Here is a 16,202-nt window from a genome sequence, read left to right as displayed (position 1 = left end):
TTCTGACATGAACTGTCCCCAGGCACTCAGTCAGATAGGGAAGGTTAAATAAAAAATGAATCAAAATTCAATAATTAAAACCGATGGGTTTATTGATATTAAAATACCGTAGTTATGCTATTTTAGACCACCAGGCTGTCATTTTTGTGTTAAAACTTGTCATTAGTATAATGTATTATGTCGTACGACAATAGAATGTTCACGATGTCATTGCGACAACTCTCTACAGACATGTCAATAGACCTACTGTATACCAGCCTTTACAGTGAGCTTTAGGGCACTATTCATTCCGCATTGCAGATGTTCAGCTTTACAGCGTGATTGAAATTTAAAGGAAATGTTCCCACATTAGTGGTGGCTGCATTCATGGTAAAAGCTGCATATGACGGCTCAACCAGAAATGACCTTTAAATGTCTAATCGCAGAATCTGTTACGCTTCAGCTTACAGACTGAATAGAACCCTAAGTCTCAGCAGAGGAACACGTTTTTTTTTTTTTTTTTTTTTAAAATGGACAAGCACCACTCTTCCAGATTCACCCAGAGATTCACTCTCAAAGAGCAGATGACAGAGTGGATAAAGAATCATGTGGAGATCCCCAGAGTCCAACACTTTAAGCATGACATAACACTGACATTGCTTGACATTTCTTTTACTGTTTTGAACTATGCATTCACAGATTTCTTTCAAGTTAATTATAGTACACTATTTAGGTGTGTCTGTCTGTCTTTCAATGGAATTAAAGAGGGTAAACGGCTCCATATGTACAGTTTAGTGTCAAAGGTAGGTGCACCTGATGACACCGTAGTACCCAAGCTAAGGTCTATTCAACGCTGATCTGATCAATCGGAATACATGCTTCAGGATTGTTTTGATCACTCGGACTGGGATATGTTCCGGGTTGCCTTTAAGAATTGACGTATCTGAGTTTATCAGGAAGTGTATAGGGGATGTTGTTCCCACTGTGATGATTTAAAACCTATCCAAACCTAAAACCATGGGTAGATGGCAGCATTCGTGCAAAACTGAAAGCACAAACCACCGTATTTAACCACGACAAAGTGACTGGGAATATGGTTGAATACAAATAGGCAACAGGCAACACGTCAGTACAGAGACATTCACGGATTACAAAGGGAAAACCAGCCACGACTGACGTCTTGATCCCAGACAAGCTAAACACCACCTTCGCCCACTTTGAGGATAACACAGTGCCACCATCGCTGGCCACTCCCGAGGACTGTGAGCTCTCGTTATCCGTGGCCGACGTGAGTCAGATATTCAAGAGTGTTAACCCTCGCAAGGCTGCCATCCCAGACGGCATCCTTAGCCACGTCCTCAGAGCATGCGTAGACCAGCTGGCTGGAGTGTTTACGAACATATTCAATCTCTCCCTATCCCAGTCTGCTGTCCCCACTTACTTCAAATGTGCACCATTGTTCCTGCACCCAAGAAAGCGAAGGTAACTGAACTAAATGACTATCGCCCCGTAGCACTCACTTCTGTCATCATTAAGTGCTTTGAGGACCGTTAAGGATCATATTTACACATGTATAAACTCGACTCCTACACTGCTCGTCCCAAAATGTATATATTTCTTAATTCCAGTCTTTTACTTTAGATGTGTGTATTGTTAGATATTACTGCACTGTTGGAGCTAGGAACACAAGCATTTAGCTACACCTGCAATAACCTCTGCAAAATATGTGTATGCGACCAATAAACATTTATTTGATTTTGGTCGTGTTCCCCTGCTAATGGTGCTTTCAAGACAACTGGAAACTTGGGGAAAAAACAAGTTCAAATCATGATGCTAGTGATCTTCAGGTCAGAAAATTTGAGCGCTAGAATGATGCCAGAGTTTCCAACTTAGAATTTAGAGTTTGATGCTCATTCAAAACAATTTTCTCAGTCAGGTCTCGTATTTTCTCGAGCGCATCAGACATTGCATGCATCATGCAACCAATCGATGTGTGCCACGTCATTGACTGTGCCATCAACTGACAGATTGCTATAACATATGTGGTAAAATACATACCCAGGCGTCAGCAACGCTTGGGCCATTTGCTGCAGATTAAATGTTAGTTGAAAAATAACATTGCCTACCTTCAGCAATCACTCACACTTCATCAACGAAAGTATTGACACAGGATTATTGCATTAAGATCATTTTATTATTCTGACCTCAAAATGACCCATACCATCATATTGAAAAAACTATATGCTGCAAATGTGGAAATCTTAGCATTATTCTTATTAGGGGGGAAATAATAATCCTATGTAATAAGTAAACCTGACACGGTTCCCTCTCGACAAAACATTTTCATATGAATGTTATGTAACGTTATCTCCTCCTGAACAGGTCCCGGTCCCAAATCAGTCATTTACAGGAAAATTAAGTACGTTTAATGTGACTGTTTGTTAGCGGCAGTAGATCCTGTTTTAATTTGTTTGTATTACAATTAGAGGAAACAAATGGCACTTGTGCACGTAACCAAAGCAACATAAAGACAGAGAACGTTCAACAGGCACTTTGAACAGACACCTCTGTGTTGTGTCAGTGTTTGGTTTATGTCTTTAGCTGTGTTCGAATACTCATACTAACTGCACTATTTGTGACATCAATTGAGTATATTATATACTTATTGGTCATAGTATGGATATAGTTAGTATGCCAAAAGTTCCCGGATGTCGTACTAAATTCACCAAAATATGAAGTATACAAACAGTGGACACTATTTCTGTTCTTTTTAGGTCCCATAATGCAATTCTTCAGAAAATGAGCGTGGCTTCAAAGTTCTCAGATTTGAAGAAAATGGCGGAAAATTTGCAGCCGAAGTCCGACGAGAGCGGATACAAATTCATTGCTTTAACTAATTATGACAAATGTGCTGTGTGCTGTGGTCTTCCGGGCCGGGTACGGTGCAACCGGGTGATGTAGTTCATGTCTCAGAAGTCGGAATTGTATTATTTATTTTTCATATTCATTGATTTAACACTTCGTTGCATTTGAATCACAGTTTCTATTAAATAATTAATGTGAATATAATAACTTAAATTACATTCCTTAAACTGGAAAAGTTAACTGCAGGTACAGTATGTCGCCATTTAGTAGTTTTTTTCCCTTCAATACGCCTAATTGGTTTCTAATAGATAAATATACTTGCCAATATCACTGTAATTGACTTGTAAAAGGATATGTAAATTCATTGGAACCCTAATAAAGCTATACTGCACCAGCACATGCTAATTCAAAGTTTTAAATGGTGCACTTCTTTAAAAGGTGTTTTCCGGTCATTAATATACAAGCTTGAAATGTGGGGCATACAATATTTTATAAGGGTCCCTTTGTGTGCAGCTATGTTATGATATGTCAATCTATTCATGCCCTTGCAATATGATGCAAACACAAAAGCCTACCGGAGAGAATAAATGTAAGTTCATACACTTATTTGTATAGTTTTTATATAGGCTGTTGACAGAAACTGAAATGTCCCTTTTTCAGGACCCTGTCTTTCAAAGATAACTAGTAAAAATCCAAATAACTTCACAGATCTTCATTGTAAAGTGTTTAAACACTGTTTCCCATGCTAGTTCAATGAACCATAAGCAGTTAATGAATGTGCACCTGTGGAACGATCGTTAAGGGTCCCTGCTCATCTGCGTGAACGTGCCTTAGGCATGCTGCAAGGAGGCATGAGGACTGAAGATGTGGCCAGGGCAATAAATTGCAATGTCTGTACTGTGAGACGCCTAAGACCGCACTACAGGGAAGGACAGGAAGGACAGCTGATCATACTCGCAGTGGCAGACCACATAACAAGACCTGCACAGGATCGGTACATCTGAACATCACACCTGTGGTACAGGATTGCAACAACTGCCCGAGTTACACCAGGAACGCACAATCCCTCCATCAGTGCTCAGATTGTCCACAATAGGCTGAGGGAAGCTGGATTGAGGGCTTGTAGGCCTGTTGTAAGGCAGGTCATCACCAGACATCACCGTCGCCTATGGGCACAAACCCATCGTCGCTGGACCAGACAGGACTGGCAAAAAGTGCTCTTCACTGATGAGTTGCGGTTTTGTCTCAACAGTGGTGATGGTCAGATTCGCATTTATCGTCAAATGAATGAGCGTTACACCGAGGCCTGTACTCTGGAGCGGGATCAATTTGGAGGTGGAGAGTCTGTCATGGTCTGGGGCGGTGTGTCACAGCATCATCGGACTCAGCTTGTTGTCATTTTAGGCAATCACAACACTGTGCGTTACAGGGAAGGCATCCTCCTCCCTCATGTGTTACCCTTCCTGCAGGCTCATCCTGACATGACCCTCCAGCATGACAATGCCACCAGTCATACTGCTCGTTCTGTGTGTGATTTCCTGCAAGACAGGAATGTCAGTGTTCTGCCATGGTCAGCAACGAACCCGGATCTCAATCCCATTGAGCACGTCTGGGACCTTTTGGATCGGAGGGTGAGGGCTAGGGCCATTCCCCCCAGAAGTGTCTGGGAACTTGCAGGTGCCTTTGGTGGAAGAGTGGGGTAACATCTCACAGCAAGAACTGGCAAATCTGGTGCAGTCCATGAGGAGGAGATGCACTGCAGTACTTAATGCAGCTGGTGGCCACACCAGAGCTTCAATGCCATACAACACTCCTTCCGTGGCCTCCAACTGCTCTTAAACGCTAGTAAAACCAAATGCATGCTTTTCAACCGTTCGCATGCTTTTCAATCGAAAATCAAATCTAGAGTCGGCTTTCTATTCCACAACAAAGCCTCCTTCACTCACGCCGCCAAACTTACCCTAGTAAAACTGACTATCCTACCGATCCTCGACTTCGGCGACGTCATCTACAAAATAGCTTCCAACACTCTACTCAGCAAACTGGATGCAGTTTATCACAGTGCCATCCGTTTTGTCACTAAAGCACCTTTATACCACCCACCACGGCGACCTGTATGCTCTAGTCAGCTGGCCCTCGCTACATATTCGTCGCCAGACCCTCTGACTCCAGGTCATCTACAAGTCCATGCTAGGTAAAGCTCCGCCTTATCTCAGTTCACTGGTCACGATGGCAACACCCACCCGTAGCACGCGCTCCAGCAGGTGTATCTCACTGATCATCCCTAAAGCCAACACCACGTTCAGTTCTCTGCTGCCTGTGCATTGCAAAAATTGCTGAAGTTGGAGACTTTTATCTCCCTCACCAATTTCAAACATCTGCTATCTGAGCAGCTAACCGATCGCTGCAGCTGTACATAGTCTATCGGTAATAGCCCACCCATTTTTACCTTACTCATCCCCATACTGTTTTTATTTATTTACTTTTCTGCTCTTTTGCACACCAATATCTCTACCTGTACATGACCATCTGATCATTTATCACTCCAGTGTTAATCTGCAAAATTGTAATTATTCGCCTACCTCCTCATGCCTTTTGCACACAATGTATATAGGCTCTCTTTTTTTTCTACTGTGTTATTGACTTGTTAATTGTTTACTCCATGTGTAACTCTGTGTTGTCTGTTCACACTGCAAAGCTTTATCTTGGCCAGGTCGCAGTTGCAAATGAGAACTTGTTCTCAACTAGCCTACCTGGTTAAATAAAGGTGAAATAAAAAAAATATTAAAAAAATATTAAAAAATACCGACTTTTGATTTTGAAGTTCTGTGGAACTTGTTCAGTTTACAGTGGGGCAAAAAAGTATTTAGTCAGCCACCAATTGTGCAAGTTCTCCCACTTAAAAAGATGAGAGGCCTATAATTTTCATCATAGGTACACCAACTATGACAGACAAAATTATATATTTTTTCCCAGAAAATCACATTGTAGGATTTTTAATTAATTAATTTGCAAATTATGGTGGAAAATACTTATTTGGTCACCTACAAACAAGCAAGATTTCTGGCTCTCACAGACCTGTAACTTCTTCTTTAAGAGGCTCCTCTGTCCTCCACTCGTTACCTGTATTAATGGCACCTGTTTGAACTTGTTATCAGTATAAAAGACACCTGTCCACAAGCTCAAACAGTCACACTCCAAACTCCACTATGGCCAAGACCAAAGAGCTGTCGAAGGACACCAGAAACAAAATTGTAGACCTGCACCAGGCTGGAAAGACTGAATCTGCAATAGGTAAGCAGCTTGGGTTTGAAGAAATCAAGAGGACAAAGAATGCTGAGTTGCATCCAAAGAACACCATACCTACTGTGAAGCATGGGGGTGGAAACATCATGCTTTGGGGCTGTTTTTCTACAAAGGGTCCAGGACGACTGATCCGTGTAAAGGAAAGAATGAATGGGGCCATGTATCGTGAGATTTTGAGTGAAAACCTCCTTCCATCAGCAAGGACATTGAAGATGAAACGTGGCTGGGTCTTTCAGCACGACAATGATCCCAAACACACCGCCCGGGGCAATGAAGGAGTGGCTTCGTAAGAAGCATTTCAAGGTCCTGGAGTGGCCTAGCCAGTCTCCAGATCTCAACCCCATAGAAAATCTTTGGAGGGAGTTGAAAGTCCGTGTTTCCCAGCAACAGGCCCAAATACCAGCAACAGTGTGTGAAAACCTTGTGAAGACTTACAGAAAACATTTCACCTCTGTCATTGCCAACAAAGGGTATATAACAAAGTATTGAGATAAACTTTTGTTATTGACCAAATACTTATTTTCCACCATAATTTGCAAATAAATTCATAAAAAATCCTACAATGTGATTTTCTGGATTTCTGGAATTTTTTTTCTAATTTTGTCTGTCATAGTTGAAGTGTACCTATGATGAAAATTACAGGCCTCTCTCATCTTTTTAAGTGGGAGAACTTGCACAATTGGTTGCTGACTAAATACTTTTTTGCCCCACTGTATGTCTCAGTTGTTGAATCTTGTTATGTTCATTACAAATATTTACAAGTTTACTGAAAATAAACGCAGTTGACAGTGCAGGGATGTTTATTTTTTGCTGAGTTTAGACATAAGTCAAATCAGCCTATTCACCGGTATAGGCCTAGACAGACAAATGAACTTCGCTATGAAGATGTGCGATTTGCGCATTATATATCTCTGCATTTGAAAGTATAAAAAGCTTGACTTATTTCCCTGTTACAATTCAACAAAACATTGTAGGGTAAAAGTAGGCCTACATTTTTTAAGTGGACTAGGGGTGGTTTGCTGTTATGGAGCCACCAATACCTCTACGCTTCAGTGCTGGTCTCAGATCACTTCAACATTGAGCTTAGATCAGATGTTTTGTTTCTTCATAATTCCTTTTCATGTCTCCTAGACTTTCTCTGACACTTGTCTGTCCGTCTTACCCAAAGCACTTTCACCGTGGAAAACGTAACCCGAGCCTGGTGCAACATTGTGCAGCCGCTGCAATTCACTGTTTTTCCCCCCCAATTAACAATTACCCCAAACAGATCAATTATTTTACAATACGTTTTGGTGATTCAATAGTTAATCATTTTAATTCAACACACTTTGTTTTGCTCAGAGTCTGACAGCAACTATATCAGAGGCAGAGGATCTACTCTTTCGGCTGCTGCTGATTACATTTTTTTCATATGACAATCTTGAAACTATACTGGTATTCTTTTGTTTATTATTAAATATGTTTATGCTATAATTAAGCAATAAGGCATGAGGGGGTGTGGTATATTGGCCATATACTACAAATCCCAAGGTACCTTATTGCTCTTATAAACTGGTTACCAATATAATTAGAACAGTAAAAATACATTTTTGTTCATACTCATGGTATACGGTCTGATATACCACGGCTTTCAGCACTCAGGGCTCGAACCACCCGGTTTAATATGCTATAAATATTATTTTGTAGTAGTAGCAATGAATGGCACCATACAGGGTTCAATATGGATACAATTTTGGTTAATTGAAGAACACCTGGGGTTCTATTTTTGGTTCAGTAAAAGTCTTCACATATTAATAGATAAATTATGTCAATAAAAAGTGGCAATGGAAATACATTACCTTGGTAAACACAAGACAAATGCTTCTTGTTTCATATCCATTACATTGATAATACTTTTTACTCTGGTACATTCAAAGTGAAAAACATAACCAACCAGACACATTCATTGTTGACACATTATCATGACATGACTATCATTAATGTGATGACTGCTATTCATTGAATAATTACCTCCTACGTTTAATTATTACTCAATTAAATTAATCATGTAACAATTAATTCATTAGTAATTTGGGGCATCACGGGAAAAGTTTCGGGAGATACCGTTTCCCGAATTAACTCAAGAATGTATTAATATCATACCAGTCATCAATCAATAATTTTCTCATACCGGTCTTATTCAGAAACGTCGCATAATCCTTGGATATCTGTACGAACTCTAGCCTAAGTGATGAATCAGCGATACACAAATTGGCTTATTTGTTTATTTACTAACTAAATCACACAATTACAAACACGTGGTATAGGTTATATTGATTACTAACATAATGCAATGAAAATTCCCTAGTGGACTAACCCGATATGACGGCTTGTTGCACAATGGAAAGGGGGTGGGGAAAGAAAAAGAGCGGGAGAGAAAGTGGACTTATCGTACATACATGGAAAGCTATGCTCATGGGAATATGCATACTTTGCACATGAACGACTGCTCATTGGAAAATATTTGCAATGTATATATTTAGGTGTGGATGTCTTTGTCTCTCTGTTGAACTCAATCCGTTTATGGGAGAGAAGGGGTATGGGAGAGAGGGGGTCTGGGCTATCTGTTGTCCTGTGATCCTCACCAAGGAGAGAGTGATAACAACATTCATTTGATAAATGTTATTTACAATTACAGTATAAAGAAATCCAAAAATTCCAGGACAAAGACAAGCAAGAACAGTCTGAATATTTAAATAAACATTAATGAACAATGTGGTAAGGTCTACATTCAAGCTTTCTCATAGCAAGAAAAGCTCGTTTTTGTTTGAGGTTAAACAGAAACTCTCCAGACATCACCTTCAAGATTTATTGTCACCATGAAAGTCAGCAGTTGAGGGACATTGGAGAATGGTATGGCACGCCTATTCAGGTTATTCAGTTTTATTGATGCCCCGATTTTGTTATTAAGTTTCAAAATATGCCTTGACAACCTTGTCGCCATTGCTTGACCCTCTGAAATGAAAAACAAAACTGTGTTACAGTTAGTTAGTATTACAGTTTAGATAATGTTATCCTAATATGCATATAAAACTCCAACAATGGTACAAAGAGTTTCATTATTCTCACCTGGCCCAGCATCGTCCGGATTAAACGAGGGTTTGTCCGGGGTAGGCTGTCATTGTAAAATAAATTGTTCTTAACTTCTATGGGATTGGTCCCCCACGGGATGGTTAAACTAACGTAGGCTAATGTGATTAGCATGAGGTTGTAACCCCGGGATGGTTGAGCTAACGTGTGATTAACATGAGGTTGTAACAAAAAATGCCCCACGACATAGACATATCTGATAGGGGCAGAAAGCTTAAGTTCTTGTTAATCTAACTGCACTGTATAATTTACAGTGAAATAATACCATGCTATTGTTTGAGGAGTGTGCACAATTATGAACGACGGGCAGTCGTGATACAACAATTTGAACAGATGTTCATTGGATCTGTCTAACACTTTGCACATACACTGCTGCCATCCAGTGGCAAAAATCTAAATTGTGCCTGGGCTGGAATAATACATCATGGCCTCTCTCTTGCATTTCAAAGATGGGAGCTGTTTTTTCTTTAGATCTGGTAAAAGATAATACAATGTGTTATATTATCCTACATTCATTTTACATTTCCACAAACTTCAAAGTATTTCCTTCCAAATTGTATCAAGAATATGCATATCCTTGCTTCAGGTCCTGAGCTAAAGGCACTTAGATTTGGGTATGTCATTTTATGCGAAAATGTTATAAAAAATATCCGATCCTTAGAGGGTTATTGGAGAATGGTTTGGCAAAGGTGGAAAAAAATAATATGAATTAAGCCACAAATGTAGAAATTACTTTTCTGTCCTTGAAACCAGGTCCACCACTTCGGTTCCTCCTCCTGAAGTTTCAAGTTGTGTTCCAGAAGGTAAAGAACAAACATATATTGATCCTACAGTGCTAACTTAAAATTAATTGATTTCATCAAAGTGTTAATGTTGGCTAGTTATGTTTTTTTCTGGTGAGATTATTGAAAGCATGATGTGAAATAAAAACATGCAATGTAAAAAACAGTGTGGCTGTGGATCCCGACATTTATGGATATTTCCTCCCAACAGCTAAAGGTCCCAAACATAGCCGCGGGAAGTAGGGGTGCTGAGGGTGCTGCAAGCACCCTTTGAAAAAATTGGAATAACCCCAAAATATTCACTCGGCCTTTACTAGTCCTGTATTAGCGGACCAAAATATGCGCCTGTAGTGGCTATCTAGGTACATTTTCAAAATAAATTCAGCCTCGGCCCCCAAAAAATAACTGTTTCTACTGTCCAAACTGAAACTCGTTAAAGTTTTCTATGCAGGTTTATTCACACGTAAGGCCAATGTCTGCTGTTTTCAGAGATTCTGCCAGATCCTTTCTCCAACTTCTTACATCAGCAAGAGAGGTTTCTTGTAAACCTAAACATACTAAGCAATACAGTGCATTCTGAAAGTATTCAGACCACTAGACTTTTTCTACACTTGGTTACGTTAGACATATTCTAAAATGGATTAAAAAGTTTTTTTCTCTCAATCTATACACAATACCCCATAGTGACAAAGCAAAATCAGGTTTTTAGAAATGTTGTAAATGTATTAAAACTAAAACTGAAATATCACATGTCCATAAGTATTCTGACCCTTTCCTCAATACTTGCAGCGATTACAGTATTGAGTCTTCTTGGGTATGACACTATCTTGGCCAGGTCGCAGTTGTAAATGAGAACTTGTTGTCAACTGGCCTACCTGGTTAAATAAAGGTGAAATAATAATAATAATAATAATAATAATAAAGCTTGGTACACCTGTATTTGGGGAGTTTCTCCGATTCTCCTGTGCATATCCTCTCAAGCTCTGTCAGGTTGGATGGGGAGCGTCGCTGCACAGCTATTCTCAGGTCTCTCCAGAGATGTTCGACCGGGTTCATGTTGGGGCTCTGGCTGGGCCACTCAAGAACATTTAGAGACTTGAGGATCGTTGTCCTGTTGGAAGGTGAACCTTCGCCCCAGTCTGAGATCCTGAGCACTCTGGAGCAGGTTTTTGTCAAGGTTCTCTCTGTACTTTGCTCTGTTCATTTTTCCTTTGATCCTGACTTGTCTCCCAGCCCCTGCCACTGAAAATCATCCCTACAGCATGATGCTACCACCACCATGCTTCACCATAGGGATGGTGTCAGGTTTCCTCCAGACGTGACTCTTGGCATTCAGGCCAAAGAGTTCAATCTTGGTTTCATCAGAAACAATCTTGTTTCTTATGGTCAGAGTCCTTTAGGTGCCTTTTGGCAAACTCCAAACATGCTGTCATGTTTACTAAGGAGTGGCTTCCGTCTGGCCACTCTACCATAAATGCCTGATTGTTGGAGTGCTTCAGAGATGGTTGCCCTTCTGGAACGTTCTCCCATCTCCACAGAGCGACTCTGGAGCTCTGTCAGAGTGACCATCGAGTTCTTGCTCACTTCCCTGACCAAGGCCCTTCTCCCCCGATTGCTCAGTTTGGCCGGTTGGCCAGCTCTAGGAAGAATCATAGTGGTTCCATACCTCCTCCATTTAAGAATGAATGAGGCCACTGAGTTCTTGGGGACCTTCATTGCTGCAAAAACATATTGTTACCCTTTCCCAGATCTGTGCCTCAACACAAGCTTGTCTTGGAGCTCTACGGACAATTCCTTCAACCCCGTGGCTTGGGTTTTGCACAGACATGCACTGTCAAAGGTGGGGCCTTACATTGACAGGTGTGTGCCTTTCAAAATAATGTCCAATCAATTGAATTTACCACAGGTTAACTCCAATCAAGTTTCAGAAACAGCTCAAGGATGATCAATGGAAACAGGATGCGCCTAAGCTGAATTGAGTCTCATAGCAAAGGGTCTGAATACTTATGTAAATAAGGTATTTCTGTTTCTTTTTTATGAATTTGCAAACATTTCTAAAAACCTGTTTTCGTTTTATCTTCACATGGGGTATTGTGTATAGATTGATGAAGAAACGTTGTAACAGAACAAAATGTGGAAAAGGGAAGGGGTCTGAACTTTCTGAATGCACCGTATGTACACTACCGTTCAAAAGTTTGGGGTCACTTAGAAATGTCCTTGCTTTTTAAAGAAAATCACATTTTTTTGTCCATTTAAAATAACATTAAATTGATAAGAAATACAGTGTAGACATTGTTAATGTTGTAAATGACTATTGTAGCTGGAAACAGCAAATGGGCCTTCTTTAGACTAGTTGGTATTTGGAGCATCAGCATTTGTGGGTTCGATAACAGGCTCAAAATGGCCAGAAACAAAGACCTTTCTTCTGAAACTAGTCAGTCTATTCTTGTTCTGAGAAATGAAGGCTATCCCATGCGAGAAATTGCCAAGAAACTGAAGATCTCGTACTGCGCTGTGTAGTACTCCCTTCACAGAACAGCGCAAACTGTCTCTAACCAGCATACAAAGAGGAGAGGGAGGCCCCGGTGCACAACTGAGCAAGAGGACAAGTACATTAGAGTGTGTAGTTTGAGAAACAGACGCCTCACAAGTCCGATAGAATGAAAGACCAGCCGGCTTGAGGAAAAAAGCTGGATTTGTGGCGGGAGTATATCTTGTGGAAGGATGAAGTAGCATAAATGAATCAAAATAACATTTATGTAAATCATTATTTCAATATGTTGGTAACACGTATTAAAATGATAATGCCCTCAAAACACAGTGTTTGGAGGATATACAGTGCATTCAGTAAGTATTCAGAACCCTGGACTTTTTCCACATTTTGTTATGTTTTTAGTTTTTAGAAATTATTGCACATTTATAAAAAATAAAAATAGAAATACTTTAGTTACATAAGTATTCAGACCCTTTGCTATGAGACTCAAAATTGAGCTCAGGTGCATCCTGTTTCCATAGATCATGCATGAGATGTTTCTACAACTTGAGTCCACCTGTGGTAAATTGAATTGATTGGACATTATTTGGAAAGGCACACAACTGTCTAAATAAGGTCCCACAGTTGAATGTGCATGTCAGAGCAAAAACCAAGCTGTGAGTCCACCTGTGGTAAATTGAATTGATTGGACATTATTTGGAAAGGCACACAACTGTCTAAATAAGGTCCCACAGTTGAATGTGCATGTCAGAGCAAAAACCAAGCCATGAGGTCAAAGGAATTGTCCGTAGAGCTCTGAGACAGGATTGTGTCGAGGCACAGATCTGGGGAAGAGTACTAAAAGATTCTGCAGCATTGGCCTACATCATTCTTAAATGGAAGAAGTTTGGAACACCCGGCCAAACAGAGCAATACGGGGAGAAGGGCCTTGGTCTGGGAGGTAACCAAGAACCCGATGGTCACTCTGACAGAGCTCATCTGTTGAGATGGGAGAACCTCCCAGAACAGGCCTGGGCAAAGGCTGGTCCGGAGGCAGTATGCGGCCCGCGACCTGATTCAATATGGCCCATGGAATCATGTTCAGATCACAAAGAATTTGCGATTAAAATTTTGAAAAACGTGTTTGTTATTCAAGTTAAAAGCCCAATGAATACTTGCCTTTGTGTAATGATTTAACTCCCACCGCTTGAGCGACATTTATTTTGAAGGGACGTATAAATAACACCTGCACGAGGACAGACAGTGACTGACAGGCTGACACACGTCCCAGTCACAAATAGTAGCTAGCTAGAAATTGCGCAAAAATACGTTTTTCAAAGAAAGGTAGACAACGAATATAGAGTGTTCCAGCAGGAGTGGACATCGAAATATTTCTTTATTGAGGTATCAGGGAAAGATGTGTGCAAAGAGAGCATCGCTGTCTTGAAAGACTAAAACTTGTCCCGACACTTCCAGACAAAGCATGCAGAAAAATATAGGAATGCATGTCTGCTGAGAAGAGGGAGTTTTTTTCTCAGTTGCAAACGCAGCAAGGACTTTTCACAAAACTGCATTCAGCAAACGACGTAATTGTAAGAGCTAGCTATCTACTGTCCCACAAAATTGCTAAACTTAGCAAGCCATTCACTGAGGGCGAATTCATTAAAGAATGTTTAACTGATTCTTCAGCAATACTTTGCTCCGACAAGAAAGATCTGTTTGAAAATGTTTCCCTGTCAAGACGAACAGTGACATGGCGTGTTGGGGACATCGCAGAGAATATGGAACAACAGTTGAAAGACAAGGTAAAGGATTTCACCTATTTCTCCTTGGCCCTGGATGAGAGCAGTGATGCACATGACACGGCGCAGTTGTGGCTTTGAAATTACAGAGGAGTTAACTTCAGTGCAGTCAATGAAGAGAACAACCACAGGGAAAGATTTATTGGAGGAGGTTCATAAGTGTATGGCAAAGCTGGGAGTGAGTTTTGAAGTTATCCAGTGTGACCACTGATGGTGCCCAAACTTGACAGGAAAAAACGTTGGCCTTTTGAAAAGGACACAAGATCAAGTAGCTGAGTTGAACCCAGATCAGAAAATGATTTTCCTGCATGGCATTATTCATCAAGAGGTGCACTGTAAATGTGTTCTGAAAATTGGCCATGTTGTGGATACAGTCACTGAACTGGTAAACTTCATAAGAGCAAAATCTTTAAACCACAGGCAGTTTGTCTCACTGTTGGAAGAGGCAGTCGGATCATACAGATCTCCCCTACCACACACATGTGAGATGAGTTTGGGGAAGGTGCTTAAAAGGGTGTGGGACCTGAAGTCAGAGATTGCCGAGTTTTTGCAAATGAAAGGAAAATATGTGGATTTCCCTCAACTGCAAGAAAGAATGGTTGGCTGATTTTGCCTTCACCATGGACATCATGGCCCTAATGAATGAACTGAATTCCAAACTACAAGGGAAGGGCCTATTTGCACATCAGATGAACAGCCTTGTCAAAGCCCTCAAGGGAAAATTGAGAAGCCAACAATCTTACCCACCTTCCGACACGACTAGTCTGTTCCCTATCAGATGACCAGAGGGAGAGGTATACATCGCTGGACCCTGAAAAGATTTGGCATGGGTCCTCAGATCCTCAAAAGGTTCTACAGTTGCACCAGAGAGCATCCTGGCGGGTTGCATCACTGTCTGGCATGGCAACTGCTCAGCCTCCGACAGCAAGGCACTACAGAGGGTAGTGCGTACAGCCCAGTACATCACCAGGGCCAAGCTTCCTGCCATCCAGGACCTCTATACCAGGCGGTGTCAGAGGAAGGCTCTAAAAATTGTCAAAGACTCCAGCCCCCCTAGTCATAGACTGTTCTCTCTGCTACCGCACGACAAACAGTACCAGAGTGCCAAGTCTAGGTCCAAGAGGCTTCTTAAACAGCTTCTACCCCCAAGCCATAAAACACCCGAACATCTAATCAAATTATTTGCATTTGCATTGCCCCCTCACCACCACCTCTTTTATGCTGCTGCTACTCTGTTATTATCTATGCATAGTCACTTTAATAACTCTACCTACATGTACATATTACCTCGACACATTAACTCTGTACTGGTACCCCCTGTATATAACTTCGCTATTGTTATCTTACTGCTTGCTGCTCTTTAATTATTATCTTATTTTGGTATTTTTCTTAACTGCATTGTTGGTTAAGGGCTTGTAGTAAGCATTTCACTGTAAGGTTGTTATATTCAGCATGTGACAAATAACATTTGATTTGATTAAATTTGCTGCGTGCCATGAACGGTTAGTTTTCTCGTTGCTTTGAGGATTTCCAAAGATTAGGAGTCATGCTCAGAAGATGTTTGTATGGTTTGGGTTAACCTATGTATCTGAACAGACATTTTCAGTGATGAAATATAACATGAGACTTCAGTCCTCACACTGATTGAGTAGTTTAAATGTAATGTTGAGCTCTCTCTCTTTGTGTTTTTGTGCATATCCATTAACAAGAGTTCTGTCCATAGTGCTGAATGCACAGTGTACATTTTCCTTCGTGTAGTTCATTGCATGTTTAATAATGAAAATACCTACCAAAAGGAGAACATGGATGTTTTTTTCTGTGCATGTTAAAGTTCAATAAGTAGCATATCGGGATGTGATTTACGGT

This window comes from Oncorhynchus tshawytscha, linkage group LG24 (assembly GCF_018296145.1).
Source record: "Oncorhynchus tshawytscha isolate Ot180627B linkage group LG24, Otsh_v2.0, whole genome shotgun sequence".
Lineage (NCBI taxonomy): Eukaryota > Metazoa > Chordata > Actinopteri > Salmoniformes > Salmonidae > Oncorhynchus > Oncorhynchus tshawytscha.
This window is presented reverse-complemented; position numbering follows the sequence as displayed.